This window comes from Salvelinus fontinalis, chromosome 33 (genome assembly GCF_029448725.1).
Source record: "Salvelinus fontinalis isolate EN_2023a chromosome 33, ASM2944872v1, whole genome shotgun sequence".
NCBI classification, from domain to species: domain Eukaryota; kingdom Metazoa; phylum Chordata; class Actinopteri; order Salmoniformes; family Salmonidae; genus Salvelinus; species Salvelinus fontinalis.
Genome location: NC_074697.1, coordinates 16882296 through 16898416, shown reverse-complemented (window position 1 = coordinate 16898416; position 16121 = coordinate 16882296).

The following is a 16121-nucleotide window of genomic DNA, read 5'->3' as shown; positions in this document are numbered from 1 at the left end:
ATGGCTTCATGTCTTAGTGGAGGACCTCCGTGATAAATGGCTTCATGTCTTAGTGGAGGACCTCCTTGATAAATGGCTTCATGTTTTAGTGCAGAACCTCCGTGATAAATGGCTTCATGTCTTAGTGGAGGACCTCCGTGATAAATGGCTTCATGTTTTAGTGCAGGACCTCCGTGATAAATGGCTTCATGTCTTAGTGGAGGACCTCCGTGATAAATGGCTTCATGTTTTAGTGCAGGACCTCCGTGATAAATGGCTTCATGTTTTAGTGCAGGACCTCCGTGATAAATGGCTTCATGTCTTAGTGGAGGACCTCCTTGATAAATGGCTTCATGTTTTAGTGCAGGACCTCCGTGATAAATGGCTTCATGTCTTAGTGGAGGACCTCCGTGATAAATGGCTTCATGTTTTAGTGCAGGACCTCCGTGATAAATGGCTTCATGTCTTAGTGGAGGACCTCCTTGATAAATGGCTTCATGTTTTAGTGCAGGACCTCCGTGATAAATGGCTTCATGTCTTAGTGGAGGACCTCCGTGATAAATGGCTTCATGTTTTAGTGCAGGACCTCCGTGATAAATGGCTTCATGTCTTGGTGGAGGACCTCCGTGATAAATGGCTTCATGTTTTAGTAGAGGACCTCTGTGATAAATGGCTTCATGTCTTAGTGGAGGACCTCCGTGATAAATGGCTTCATGTTTTAGTAGAGGACCTCTGTGATAAATGGCTTCATGTCTTAGTGGAGGACCTCCGTGATAAACAGCTTCATGTCTTAGTGGAGGACCTCCGTGATAAATGCTTTCATGTCTTAGTGGAGGACCTCCGTGATAAATGGTGTCATGTCTTAGTGGAGGACCTCCGTGATAAATGCTTTCATGTCTTAGTGGAGGATCTCCGTGATAAATGGCTTCATGTCTTAGTGGAGGACCTCCCTGATAAATGGCTTCATGTCTTAGTGGAGGACATCCATGAAAAATGGCTTCATGTCTTAGTGGAGGACCTCCGTGATAAATGGCTTCATGTTTTAGTGCAGGACCTCCGTGATAAATGGCTTCATGTTTTAGTGCAGGACCTCTGTGATAAATGGCTTCATGTCTTAGTGGAGGACCTCCGTGATAAATGGCTTCATGTCTTAATGGAGGACCTCCTTGATAAACGGCTTCATGTTTTAGTGCAGGACCTCCGTGATAAATGGCTTCATGTCTTAGTGGAGGACCTCCGTGATAAATGGCTTCATGTCTTAGTGGAGGACCTCCTTGATAAATGGCTTCATGTTTTAGTGCAGAACCTCCGTGATAAATGGCTTCATGTCTTAGTGGAGGACCTCCGTGATAAATGGCTTCATGTTTTAGTGCAGGACCTCCGTGATAAATGGCTTCATGTCTTAGTGGAGGACCTCCGTGATAAATGGCTTCATGTTTTAGTGCAGGACCTCCGTGATAAATGGCTTCATGTTTTAGTGCAGGACCTCCGTGATAAATGGCTTCATGTCTTAGTGGAGGACCTCCTTGATAAATGGCTTCATGTTTTAGTGCAGGACCTCCGTGATAAATGGCTTCATGTCTTAGTGGAGGACCTCCGTGATAAATGGCTTCATGTTTTAGTGCAGGACCTCCGTGATAAATGGCTTCATGTCTTAGTGGAGGACCTCCTTGATAAATGGCTTCATGTTTTAGTGCAGGACCTCCGTGATAAATGGCTTCATGTCTTAGTGGAGGACCTCCGTGATAAATGGCTTCATGTTTTAGTGCAGGACCTCCGTGATAAATGGCTTCATGTCTTGGTGGAGGACCTCCGTGATAAATGGCTTCATGTTTTATTGCAGGACTTCCGTGATAAATGGCTTCATGTCTTAGTGGAGGACCTCCGTGATAAATGGCTTCATGTTTTAGTGCAGGACCTCCGTGATAAATGGCTTCATGTTTTAGTGCAGGACCTCTGTGATAAATGGCTTCATGTCTTAGTGGAGGACCTCCGTGATAAATGGCTTCATGTTTTAGTGGAGGACCTCCGTGATAAATGGCTTCATGTCTTAGTGGAGGACCTCCGTGATAAATGGCTTCATGTTTTAGTGCAGAACCTACGTGATAAATGGCTTCATGTCTAAGTTGGAGGACCTACGTGATAAATGGCTTCATGTCTTAGTGGAGGACCTCCGTGATAAATGGCTTCATGTTTTAGTGCAGGACCTCCGTGATAAATGGCTTCATGTCTTAGTGGAGGACCTCCGTGATAAATGGCTTCATGTCTTAGTGGAGGACCTCTTTGATAAATGGCTTCATGTTTTAGTGCAGGACCTCTGTGATAAATGGCTTCATGTCTTAGTGGGGGACCTCCGTGATAAATGGCTTCATGTTTTAGTGGAGGACCTCCGTGATAAATGGCTTCATGTCTTAGTGGAGTACCTCCGTGATAAATGGCTTCATGTTTTAGTGCAGGACCTCCGTGATAAATGGCTTCATGTTTAAGTGCAGGACTTCTGTGATAAATGGCTTCATGTCTTAGTGGAGGACCTCCGTGATAAATGGCTTCATGTTTTAGTGGAGGACCTCCGTGATAAATGGCTTCATGTCTTAGTGGAGGACCTCCGTGATAAATGGCTTCATGTTTTAGTGCAGAACCTACGTGATAAATGGCTTCATGTCTTAGTGCAGGACCTCCGTGATAAATGGCTTCATGTCTTAGTGGAGGACCTCCGTGATAAATGGCTTCATGTTTTAGTGCAGGACCTCCGTGATAAATGGCTTCATGTCTTAGTGGAGGACCTCCGTGATAAATGGCTTCATGTCTTATTGGAGGACCTCCGTGATAAATGGCTTCATGTCTTAGTGGAGGACCTCCGTGATAAATGGCTTCATGTTTTAGTGCAGGACCTCCGTGATAAATGGCCTCATGTCTTAGTGGAGGACCTCCTTGATAAATGGCTTCATGTTTTAGTGCAGGACCTCCGTGATAAATGGCTTCATGTCTTAGTGGAGGACCTCCGTGATAAATGGCTTCATGTTTTAGTGCAGGACCTCCGTGATAAATGGCTTCATGTCTTAGTGGAGGACCTCCGTGATAAATGGCTTCATGTTTTAGTGCAGGACCTCCGTGATAAATGGCTTCATGTCTTAGTGGAGGACCTCCGTGATAAATGGCTTCATGTTTTAGTGCAGGACCTCCATGAAAAATGGCTTCATGTCTGAGTGGAGGACCTCCGTGATAAATGGCTTCATGTTTTAGTGCAGGACCTCCGTGATAAATGGCTTCATGTCTTAGTGGAGGACCTCCGTGATAAATGGCTTCATGTTTTAGTGCAGGACCACCGTGATAAATGGCTTCATGTCTTAGTGGAGGACCTCCGTGATAAATGGCTTCATGTTTTAGTGCAGGACCTCCGTGATAAATGGCTTCATGTTTTAGTGCAGGACCTCCGTGATAAATGGCTTCATGTCTTAGTGGAGGACCTCCGTGATAAATAGCTTCATGTTTTAGTGCAGAACCTATGTGATAAATGGCTTCATGTCTAAGTTGGAGGACCTCCGTGATAAATGGCTTCATGTCTTAGTGGAGGACCTCCTTGATAAATGGCTTCATGTTTTAGTGCAGGACCTCCGTGATAAATGGCTTCATGTCTTAGTGGAGGACCTCCGTGATAAATGGCTTCATGTCTTAGTGGAGGACCTCCTTGATAAATGGCTTCATGTTTTAGTGCAGGACCTCTGTGATAAATGGCTTCATGTCTTAGTGGGGGACCTCCGTGATAAATGGCTTCATGTTTTAGTGGAGGACCTCCGTGATAAAGGGCTTCATGTCTTAGTGGAGGACCTCCGTGATAAATCGCTTCATGTTTTAGTGCAGGACCTCCGTGATAAATGGCTTCATGTTTAAGTGCAGGACCTCTGTGATAAATGGCTTCATGTCTTAGTGGAGGACCTCCGTGATAAATGGCTTCATGTTTTAGTGGAGGACCTTTGTGATAAATGGCTTCATGTCTTAGTGGAGGACCTCCGTGATAAATGGCTTCATGTTTTAGTGCAGAACCTACGTGATAAATGGCTTCATGTCTTAGTGGAGGACCTACGTGATAAATGGCTTCATGTCTTAGTGGAGGACCTCCTTGATAAACGGCTTCATGTTTTAGTGCAGGACCTCCGTGATAAATGGCTTCATGTCTTAGTGGAGGACCTCCGTGATAAATGGCTTCATGTCTTAGTGGAGGACCTCCTTGATAAATGGCTTCATGTTTTAGTGCAGAACCTCCGTGATAAATGGCTTCATGTCTTAGTGGAGGACCTCCGTGATAAATGGCTTCATGTTTTAGTGGAGGACCTCCGTGATAAATGGCTTCATGTCTTAGTGGAGGACCTCCGTGATAAATGGCTTCATGTTTTAGTGCAGGACCTCCGTGATAAATGGCTTCATGTTTTAGTGCAGGACCTCCGTGATAAATGGCTTCATGTCTTAGTGGAGGACCTCCTTGATAAATGGCTTCATGTTTTAGTGCAGGACCTCCGTGATAAATGGCTTTATGTCTTAGTGGAGGACCTCCGTGATAAATGGCTTCATGTTTTAGTGCAGGACCTCCGTGATAAATGGCTTCATGTCTTAGTGGAGGACCTCCGTGATAAATGGCTTCATGTTTTAGTGCAGGACCTCCGTGATAAATGGCTTCATGTCTTAGTGGAGGACCTCCGTGATAAATGGCTTCATGTTTTAGTGCAGGACCTCCGTGATAAATGGCTTTATGTCTTAGTGGAGGACCTCCGTGATAAATGGCTTCATGTTTTAGTGCAGGACCTCCGTGATAAATGGCTTCATGTTTTAGTGCAGGACCTCCGTGATAAATGGCTTCATGTCCTAGTGGAGGACCTCCTTGATAAATGGCTTCATGTTTTAGTGCAGGACCTCCGTGATAAATGGCTTCATGTCTTAGTGGAGGACCTCCGTGATAAATGGCTTCATGTTTTAGTGCAGGACCTCCGTGATAAATGGCTTCATGTTTTAGTGGAGGACCTCCGTGATAAATGGCTTCATGTTTTAGTGCAGGACCTCCGTGATAAATGGCTTCATGTTTAAGTGCAGGACCTCTGTGATAAATGGCTTCATGTCTTAGTGGAGGACCTCCGTGATAAATGGCTTCATGTTTTAGTGCAGGACCTCCGTGATAAATGGCTTCATGTTTAAGTGCAGGACCTCTGTGATAAATGGCTTCATGTCTTAGTGGAGGACCTCCGTGATAAATGGCTTCATGTTTTAGTGGAGGACCTCCGTGATAAATGGTTTCATGTCTTAGTGGAGGACCTCCGTGATAAATGGCTTCATGTTTTAGTGCAGAACCTACGTGATAAATGGCTTCATGTCTAAGTTGGAGGACCTACGTGATAAATGGCTTCATGTCTTAGTGGAGGACCTCCTTGATAAATGGCTTCATGTTTTAGTGCAGGACCTCCGTGATAAATGGCTTCATGTCTTAGTGGAGGACCTCCGTGATAAATGGCTTCATGTCTTAGTGGAGGACCTCCTTGATAAATGGCTTCATGTTTTAGTGCAGGACCTCTGTGATAAATGGCTTCATGTCTTAGTGGGGGACCTCCGTGATAAATGGCTTCATGTTTTAGTGGAGGACCTCCGTGATAAATGGCTTCATGTCTTAGTGGAGGACCTCCGTGATAAATGGCTTCATGTTTTAGTGCAGGACCTCCGTGATAAATGGCTTCATGTTTAAGTGCAGGACCTCTGTGATAAATGGCTTCATGTCTTAGTGGAGGACCTCCGTGATAAATGGCTTCATGTTTTAGTGGAGGACCTCCGTGATAAATGGCTTCATGTCTTAGTGGAGGACCTCCGTGATAAATGGCTTCATGTTTTAGTGCAGAACCTACGTGATAAATGGCTTCATGTCTTAGTGGAGGACCTACGTGATAAATGGCTTCATGTCTTAGTGGAGGACATCCTTGATAAACGGCTTCATGTTTTCGTGCAGGACCTCCGTAATAAATGGCTTCATGTCTTAGTGGAGGACCTCCGTGATAAATGGCTTCATGTCTTAGTGGAGGACCTCCTTGATAAATGGCTTCATGTTTTAGTGCAGGACGTCCGTGATAAATGGCTTCATGTCTTAGTGGAGGACCTCCGTGATAAATGGCTTCATGTTTTAGTGCAGGACCTCCGTGATAAATGGCTTCATGTCTTAGTGGAGGACCTCCGTGATAAATGGCTTCATGTTTTAGTGCAGGACCTCCGTGATAAATGGCTTCATGTTTTAGTGCAGGACCTCCGTGATAAATGGCTTCATGTCTTAGTGGAGGACCTCCTTGATAAATGGCTTCATGTTTTAGTGCAGGACCTCCGTGATAAATGGCTTCATGTCTTAGTGGAGGACCTCCGTGATAAATGGCTTCATGTTTTAGTGCAGGACCTCCGTGATAAATGGCTTCATGTCTTAGTGGAGGACCTCCGTGATAAATGGCTTCATGTTTTAGTACAGGACCACCGTGATAAATGGCTTCATGTCTTAGTGGAGGACCTCCGTGATAAATGGCTTCATGTTTTAGTGCAGGACCTCCGTGATAAATGGCTTCATGTTTTAGTGCAGGACCTCCGTGATAAATCGCTTCATGTCTTAGTGGAGGACCTCCTTGATAAATGGCCTCATGTTTTAGTGCAGGACCTCCATGATAAATGTCTTCATGTCTTAGTGGAGGACCTCCGTGATAAATGGCTTCATGTTTTAGTGCAGGACCTCCGTGATAAATGGCTTCATGTCTTAGTGGAGGACCTCCGTGATAAATGGCTTCATGTTTTAGTGCAGGACCTCCGTGATAAATGGCTTCATGTCTTAGTGGAGGACCTCCGTGATAAATGGCTTCATGTTTTAGTGCAGGACCTCCGTGATAAATGGCTTCATGTCTTAGTGGAGGACCTCCGGGATAAATGGCTTCATGTTTTAGTGCAGGACCTCCGTGATAAATGGCTTCATGTCTTAGTGGAGGACCTACGTGATAAATGGCTTCATGTTTTAGTGGAGGACCTCCGTGATAAATGGCTTCATGTCTTAGTGGAGGACCTCCGTGATAAATGGCTTCATGTCTTAGTGGAGGACCTCCGTGATAAATGGCTTCATGTTTTAGTGCAGGACCTCCGTGATAAATGGCTTCATGTCTTAGTGGAGGACCTCCGTGATAAATGGCTTCATGTTTTAGTGCAGGACCTCCGTGATAAATGGCTTCATGTCTTAGTGGAGGTCCTCCTTGATAAATGGCTTCATTTTTTAGTGCAGGACCTCCGTGATAAATGGCTTCATGTCTTAGTGGAGGACCTCCGTGATAAATGGCTTCATGTTTTAGTGCAGGACCTCCGTGATAAATGGCTTCATGTCTTAGTGGAGGACCTCCGTGATAAATGGCTTCATGTTTTAGTGCAGGACCTCCGTGATAAATGGCTTCATGTCTTAGTGGAGGACCTCCGTGATAAATGGCTTCATGTTTTAGTGCAGGACCTCCGTGATAAATTGCTTCATGTCTTAGTGGAGGACCTCCGTGATAAATGGCTTCATGTTTTAGTGGAGGACCTCCGTGATAAATGGCTTCATGTCTTATTGGAGGACCTCCGTGATAAATGGCTTCATGTTTTAGTGCAGGACCTCCGTAATAGAATGTGCTGGATGTGTGTCGCAACGTGTGTCTGTGCACAAATATCTGGGGGAAGTACAGTCAATGTATTCCTAGGCTGATGGTTCTGCACTGGGTAGGACTGGTACCATACACACACACAAAGAGATTTACAATATACTTTTGTACGCATATACAGGTATATTATCTGTTGTCAGCCTCACCCTCCCTGCTCCCCACTGCCTCACCCACTGATAACAGTAGTGACTGCATCTGATGATACCAATTCACAAAGGCACATTCTCATCTCTGCTGTCATGGCCACCGCAACCCCCAACCCTCCACACACACACACACTCACACACACACACACACACACACACACACACACACACACACACACACACACACACACACACACACACACACACACACACACACACACACACACACACACACACACACACACACACACACACAGTGGACTGATTACGAACCTGGATGAGGCTATGTGATGGTACACAGCAGGGTAGGGGTCTCAACAGGATGAGACAGGACTGGACAACACACACACACACACACACACACACGCACACGCACACGCACACGCACACGCACACGCACACGCACACGCACACACACCCTGCGACTGTGCAGATGCAGCTGCCTCGGACATGCAGGCTCCATATGTCACAGGCAGTAGGGGAGCAATGCTCTTCCCAGCACAGCTAATCAATCACAGAGACCCCATCCTCCAAGGTTCAGCACAGCACCACAGGGTAGAGGGCAGAACACAGAGCAGTGCTCCAAAAACACCAGCTTTATAAGCTGAGCCCGAGAGAATTCTCACCACAACTTCATTCTGGTCAAATGAGAGAGAGGGATGAAGTTGGTACCTGGTTTTCCTTTGTGACAGAGACAGGAAACAAGGGTGAAAGAGCAGTCCATTGTCCATTATTCTTTGCCCTCAAAACTGTCCCATCTTCTTTGGAACCTCAAAGTTACAGATTGTGCTTTTAAACACACCATGCTCAAGAAAACCTCCAGAGTTGCTTCTTTCTGTTTTCAATTGTTCACTCTTCCCCTCTATTCTCCTGTCTACAGTATGCTTTACCCCTCACTCTTCCACTCTATTCTCCTGTCGACAGTATGCTTTACCCCTCACTCTTCCCCATCTATTCTCCTGTCTACAGTATGCTTTACCCCTCACTCTTCCCCCTCTATTCTCCTGTCTACAGTATGCTTTACCCCTCACTCTTCCCCTCTATTCTCCTGTCTACAGTATGCTTTACCCCTCACTCTTCCCCTCTATTCTCCTGTCTACAGTATGCTTTACCCCTCACTCTTCCCCTCTATTCTCCTGTCTACAGTATGCTTTACCCCTCACTCTTCCCCTCTATTCTCCTGTCTACAGTATGCTTTACCCCTCACTCTTCCCCCTCTATTCTCCTGTCTACAGTATGCTTTACCCCTCACTCTTCCCCTCTATTCTCCTGTCTACAGTATGCTTTACCCCTCACTCTTCCCCCTCTATTCTCCTGTCTACAGTATGCTTTACCCCTCACTCTTCCCCTCTATTCTCCTGTCTACAGTATGCTTTACCCCTCACACTTCCCCTCTATTCCCTCGTCTACAGTATGCTTTACCCCTCACTCTTCCACTCGTCCCTCTCATCCCTCTCTCCACAGGTGAGAAGAGAAGAAGAGTCAGTCGTCTCAGTGTTGTCCCCCTTAGTGAGACTGTCATCTGGCCCTGTGTGTAATGGCCCTCGTAATCTTCCCATTATGGGTCAGGGACGAGGAACGTGTCACCAGGGCGGTCCGAGTCCCCAGTCCCAGGGACCCCCAGAGGCCTCCACATAAAAGCCTGCACAGGGACTCCCGCCCTGAGGGACGTCAATACTGTCGATTGGGTATTAAAGAGCAGTCCATCAGGCCGCCGTCACTACAGGGTCCGGGGGTGGGCCAGGGTGGATTGGGGGGGGGGGGGGGGGGGGGGGGGGGGGGGTCCCTCTCCCCTAAGGGAGGCCTCTGTAACCTCCAGTGTGTATTAACACCCCAGCGGGTCTCCAGTGACATGCCATCCCTCCTGAGTATCGACAGGTCTGGTGACAAAGAGCCTCCGCTGGGTCCTCGTTCTCCTCCGCACTACGGTGTGGTGTGATCAGCCTGAGGAGAGGAGAGGAGAAGAGAAGAGAAGAGAAGAGAGGAGAGGAGAGGAGAGGAGAGGAGAGGAGAGGAGAGGAGAGGAGAGGAGAGGAGAGGAGAGGAGAAACCTACCTCTTTCTCTTTCAAACTACTCTTTCTGTCTACACACACAGTGAATGTTGGATATGGTCATATGGTATTATGATTTTGAATGGGCATTTACTTCACTAAGCTCTGCTCGCCCCGGGCCTTTGCCTGTTCTCACACACCACACCCCACACCAGACCGATGCCCACTGCATGCCCGCTGTGTCCCTACCCACTGCTGCCTCTCTGCCCTGCAGCCCCCTGCAGCCCCCTGCACAGCTACCACCATCTGCTCCCTGCCACTACCCTGGCACGGCCCTCCGCTCTCCTCTCTCATGCCGGGCACTGACCACTGCGCTGACACCCTCTCACCACGCTACCTCTCACCAGGCAGGAAGCACAAACACAAACACACCCACACACCCTGCACGCTGGGAGCTGTGGTGCATCCGGCCTAAACATGAACCTTCTAATGTCACTGTGGAGATGACACAAAGGAAAAAAATAATGTAGTGTGTGTGTGTGTGTTTGTTTGTGTGTGCGTGTGTGCGTAGGTGGGCGTACATGAATGTGCAGAAGTGTGAACATCACATGAAAGATGGTGCCGGGGCCACTGAACTCATTTTCGCTTCTCCCACTACACCCCTGACCTCTGACCCTTAGGTCTCATTTACCCCCGCCCCCCTTCCCATCATGCCGTTCAGAAGGGAAAGAGGGTGAAAGCTCTTTGGCTAAAGGCAGGGCGACGTGTCGGTGTCACCTTCTCACCCTCTTCTGTTTTCACCTCCTCACCCATCATTTCAGGGTTTTATGGCCTCTGTGGGTTATGGCGCCAGGCTACAAATCTTGGGCACGCAACTAAAGCTGTCAGGTAGGCAGCACGGTCACCTTGGACTGGAGATGCACATCACCGCACACACACAGGGGCCCAGGACACACAAACACACAGCCACAGCCACAGACACAGCCACAGCCACAGCCACAGCCACAGCCACAGCCACAAACACAGGCACAGAAACAGGCACAGGCACAGGCACAGGCACAGGCACAGACACAGACACAGACACAGACACAGACACAGACACAGACACAGACACAGACACAGACACAGACACCCCTCTCCTTTTCGCTCCCCAGCACCACACTCCCAGAGGCTAGTTAATATTCCAAAACAGGGGGGTGTAAGGATTATAGCAATCTTCTGTTTTTCTTATTTTCCACCCTCCCTTTCTCTTCTCTTCCACTGCACCCCCCTCTCCATTCACCCCTGTGTCGTGACTTTACTTGCATTAATGTGATGACTGTTATTTATCTAATCAACTAACTATATTTAATTGTTACCTGATTAAATTAATCACGTAACAATTAACTCATTAGGATTTGGGGCACCCCGAGAGCAGTTCTTTAAAGAGTTACCATCACCTGAATCAAATTGTCTTTAACTATTACATCCTTAAACAGTCAACTTATTAATCATAACCTTGTATCATATCATCCTTCTGAACAGGCATATCCTTCTTGCATCTGCAAAAACCCCAGCCTTACTTATGATTCAGTACTACACACATTGGTTTTATTATTTATTTACTAGCTAACTAGTAACACAGGATAGACATACATACTTAATACATTAGAAACAGGTCCATAGTGGACTGACACAATATGGCGGCTTGTTACAAAAGACATGGAGAGGTCGAGAGAGGTACAGAGACATAATACTTTAGTACATTTAGAAACTACTCTCACAGTAATCGTATACTTTGCACACGAACCACCGCCTGTTTGGAGTAAGAAATCATGAATGTATTTACGTGTAAATGTCTTGGTTCTTCGTGTATTTCTGTCGGAAACCGGCCTTCTTGGAAATGTTGTGGCAGAGTACCCTCCTCTCAGTCTGGTCTGGCCCCCTGCTCTGAGGCAGCTGTGAGTGGGTGCTCTCCTCTTGAAATTATTGGTAGCTGCAGCCCAATATGGTGACTGGAGTATGAGCGAGTGGGTGTGTCGAAAGGAGTGGGTATATGGAAAGCGAATCAGCTAATTGGGAAGACTTGTTGCCATTCAAGAACGTTTTGCGCGGCAGATTGGGATGCACGACGAGTCAATATGCCAGATAACCAGATACGGTGTTGTATCGACGTACTGCTGACCTGAAACACTTCCTACTGGGCAGCTGCACGGTCGTGTCGCCAGCACTAACTTATGTGGCCATTTCTCCCTCAGATGATTTTATTTCAACTATGATAACAGCCTACACAATAAACTAATATTGATAAACATATAGGTTTCAACTCAATACATGCATCCAGTTGAAGTCGGAAGTTTACATACACCTTAGCTAAATACATTTAAACTCAGTTTTTCACAATTCCTGACATTTAATCCTCGTAAAAAAAACCTGTCTTAGGTCAGTTAGGATCACCACTTTATTTGAAGAAAGTGAAATGTCAGAATAATAGTAGAGAGAATGATTTATTTCAGCTTTAATTTCTTTCATCACATTCCCAGTTGGTCAGAAGTTTACATACACTCAATTAGTATTTGGTAGCATTGCCTTTAAATTGTTTAACTTGGGTCAAACATTTAGCATTCCACAAGCTTCCCACAATAAGTTGGGTGAATTTTGGCCCATTCCCCCTGACAGAGCTGGTGAAACTGAGTCAGGTTTGTAGGCCTCCTTCCTCCTACACACTTGTTCAGTTATGACCACAGCTTTTCCATAGGATTGAGGTCAGGGCTATGTGATGGCCACTCCAATACCTTGACTTTGTGGTCCTTAAGCCATTTTGCCACAACTTTGGAAGTATGCTTGGGGTCATTGTCCATTTGGAAGACCCATTTGCGACCAAGCTTTAACTTCCTGACTGATGTCTTGAGACGTTGCTTCAATATATCCACATCATTTTCTTTCCACATGATGACATCGATTTTGTGAAGTCCCTCCTGCAGCAAAGAATCCCCACAACATGATGCTGCCTCCCCCGTGCTTCACGTTTGGGATGGGGTTCTTCGGGTTGCAAGCCTCCCCCTTTTTCCTCACAACATAACAATGGTCATTATGGCCAAACAGTTCTATTTTTGTTTCATCAAACCAGAGGACATTTCTCCAAAAAGTACGATCTTTGTCCCTATGTGCAGTTGCAAACCGTAGTCTGGTTTTGGAGCAGTGGCATCTTCCTTGCTGAGCGGCCTTTCAGCTTATGTTGATGTAGGAATCGTTTTACTGTGGATATAGATACTTTTGTACCTGTTTCCTCCAGCATCTTCACAGAGTCCTTTGCTGTTGTTCTGGGATTGATTTGCACTTTTCGCACCACAGTACATTCATCTCTAGGAGACAGAATGCGTCTCCTTCCTCAGCGGTATGACGGCTGCGTGGTCCCATGGATGATTCTTGGGTACTATTGTTTGTACAGATGAACAAGGTACCTTCAGGCGTTTGGAAATTGCTCCCTAGGATGAACCAGACTTGTGGAGGTCTACAATTTTTGCCTGATTTCTTTTGATTTTCCTATGATGTCAAGCAAAGATGCACTGAGTTTGAAGGTAGGCCTTGAAATACATCCACAGGTACATGTCCAATTGACTCAAATGATGTCAATTAGTCTATCAGAAGCTTCTAAAGCCATGACGCCATTTTCTGGAATTTTCCAAGCTGTTTAAAGGCACAGTAAACTTAGTGTATGTCAACTCTGACCCACTGGAATTGTGATGCAGTGAATTGTAAGTGAAATAATCTGTCTGTAAACAATTGTTGTAAAAATGACTAAAATGACAAATGTCCTAAATGACTATAGTTTGTTTACAAGACATTTTTGAAGTGGTTGAAAAATTAGTTTTAATGACTTCAAACTAAGTTTATGTAAACTTCCGACTTCAACTGTAAACCCAATGGGGAAGGCATTGAAGGCAACAACATCGGGAGACAGTGCTCTTCGCTCCCGCTTGCCAAGCACTACCGTCCAGCAACGGCATTGGAAGTAGATACCTGGTAGCCAATATCAAAGTGACAGTCACTATAAGAACATGTATTCAACACTGGAAGCAACAGTACACCCATCATCAGTACTTTAAATAAAAAATAAACTATCTTCAGTTTTATAACTGAAAATGTACAATTGTTTGTGGAAAACTAACAGTGAAATACAACTCAGGCTCATCCTCTGGCTTCAAAACACAAGTCCATACTCTCGCGGTACGGTAGCTCAATGTATGGATATTGCGTGGTAAGAAACGGAAGAAAAAGAACACAGTTCAATCAAAGTCGTCTAACTTATAGCAGAGCGCTTTCGACACACCCACTCATTTTTATGGATCACCTTTCTTCTCTTTCCCATTGTGCCCGTGTGTGTGTGTGTGTGTGTGTGTGTGTGTGTGTGTGTGTGTGTGTGTGTGTGTGTGTGTGTGTGTGTGTGTGTGTGTGTGTGTGTGTGTGTGTGTGTGTGTGTGTGTGTGTGTGTGTGTGTGTGTGTGTGTGGCAGGGGAGCAGGGCTGGATAGCATCAGTGGGCTCTGTCTGTGCCAGCGGGTCAGAGACGTAGAGCTGACACATTCCCTGGCGCTGCGCCACACGCCCTGTCCAACTATATCAGCAGTGCGGGAACTCAAACACCCAGCGCCAACCCAGCACCAGCCCAGTATCAACCAGGTGCCATCCATCCCCTCCCCACACCACACCACGCCACGCAGTGCCAAGCAGCACAGTGGTGAAAGTCACACCAACCCGACCAAGGGCAGCCGAGTAGGAAGAAAGAGAGGGGGGAGAGGAGGGGGAGTGGAGGGATAGTGTTAGTGCTGCAGTGTGTTTATTCATATTGTGCAATACATTAGAATGCAATACATTAGAATATGTGTAAAGTCTGACTGGCCCTGACTGTGGCTGTGTCAGAGACACACTATGAACCGGTATCAGTGCCAGTGCTACAGAAACATCAATGTCCAACAGCACACATCCACACCGGCCTCTATAAAAAAGTACGTTGAAATGTACATGTTAGTGAGAGGTGGTGGTTCACACAGCGATTTGAGATGTCATCTAATTTCAAATCGAGCCACGCTAATTCACAGAGGGAAACGAGAGGATGGGGAGGGGTGGAGACTAGAATGAGAGATGTGGGTGGAGGAGGAGGAGGGGGTGGAGGAGGAAGGGGAGGAGGGAGGAAGGGGTGAGGAGGAGAGGAAGAGAGGGAAAAAATCTCTGTCTCAGCAAAAGTTTTCATTAAAATTTGAGACAAATGATCTCTGTGTCCTTCTCCCATGCTGCCTGGGGCATCATGCTATTTCTATGCAAATAACAACCTCACGCCTTCACTCCTATTAATTCTACTAGAGCTACTACAACGTGACCCTAGAGGGAGCGAGAGGGAGAAAAGGAGAGAGAGAGAGAGCAACGGAGAGAGAAGGGGAGAAAATGACAGAGAGGGAGAGTGAGGGAGAGAGAGAGTACCACGCATGTACCAGTGAGTAAGTAGAGACAGAGAAAGAGGGGGAGAGAGAGAGTGTGTGGGGTGGATTCACTGAGGTGTGAAAATGTATAACACCAAGAGTGTGAGAGAGAGACAAGAACAACACAAAGACATGGCCAGAATTTGTCTCTGGCTGCCTCCCATTTAATATATGACACCCCTTCGCTGACGCTTCGCTGGTTCACTGTGCACTGCTGTTTAACTGCACACTTAAAAACATATCAAACCCTCTTCATCAATATCACAGTCACACACCTTCAGAATTACACACTGTACAAAAAGGAGAAACTGCACACTGTAGATGATCCACTTCTGTCAATTTGTTCTTCAGTTGAGATGTGCTCACAGTCAACAGAGTCTAGTTGGATGTGAACAGGCAAACAATGCACATGAAATGAGAAGGAATCACTTTGTTCTGAAGGAAATGTGTTTTGAATGTGTTGTCTCAGAAATGTATCTCTCTCTCTCCATTCAACATTCTCAGTATTCTCTAGTAGGCTACACATATTAAAACATGACTGAATGACAGTGTCTTTCAGCCAGAGGACAGGGCTTTGTGTTTGTTTCACCACTGTTTCACCACTTTGTTTCACCACATTGTTTCACCACTGTTTCGCCACATTGTTAACCAAGGCTTGGCTACACATATGCTCCCATATTTAAAAATACAGTGTGCTCTGGTACACAGGGTGAATTTATAGGTCAAACACACACACACACACACACACACACACACACACACACACACACACACACACACACACACACACACACCTGGAGAGACTGTATCTGTACTGTCACACTACTGCAACAATAACATACTTTCAATCAGTAT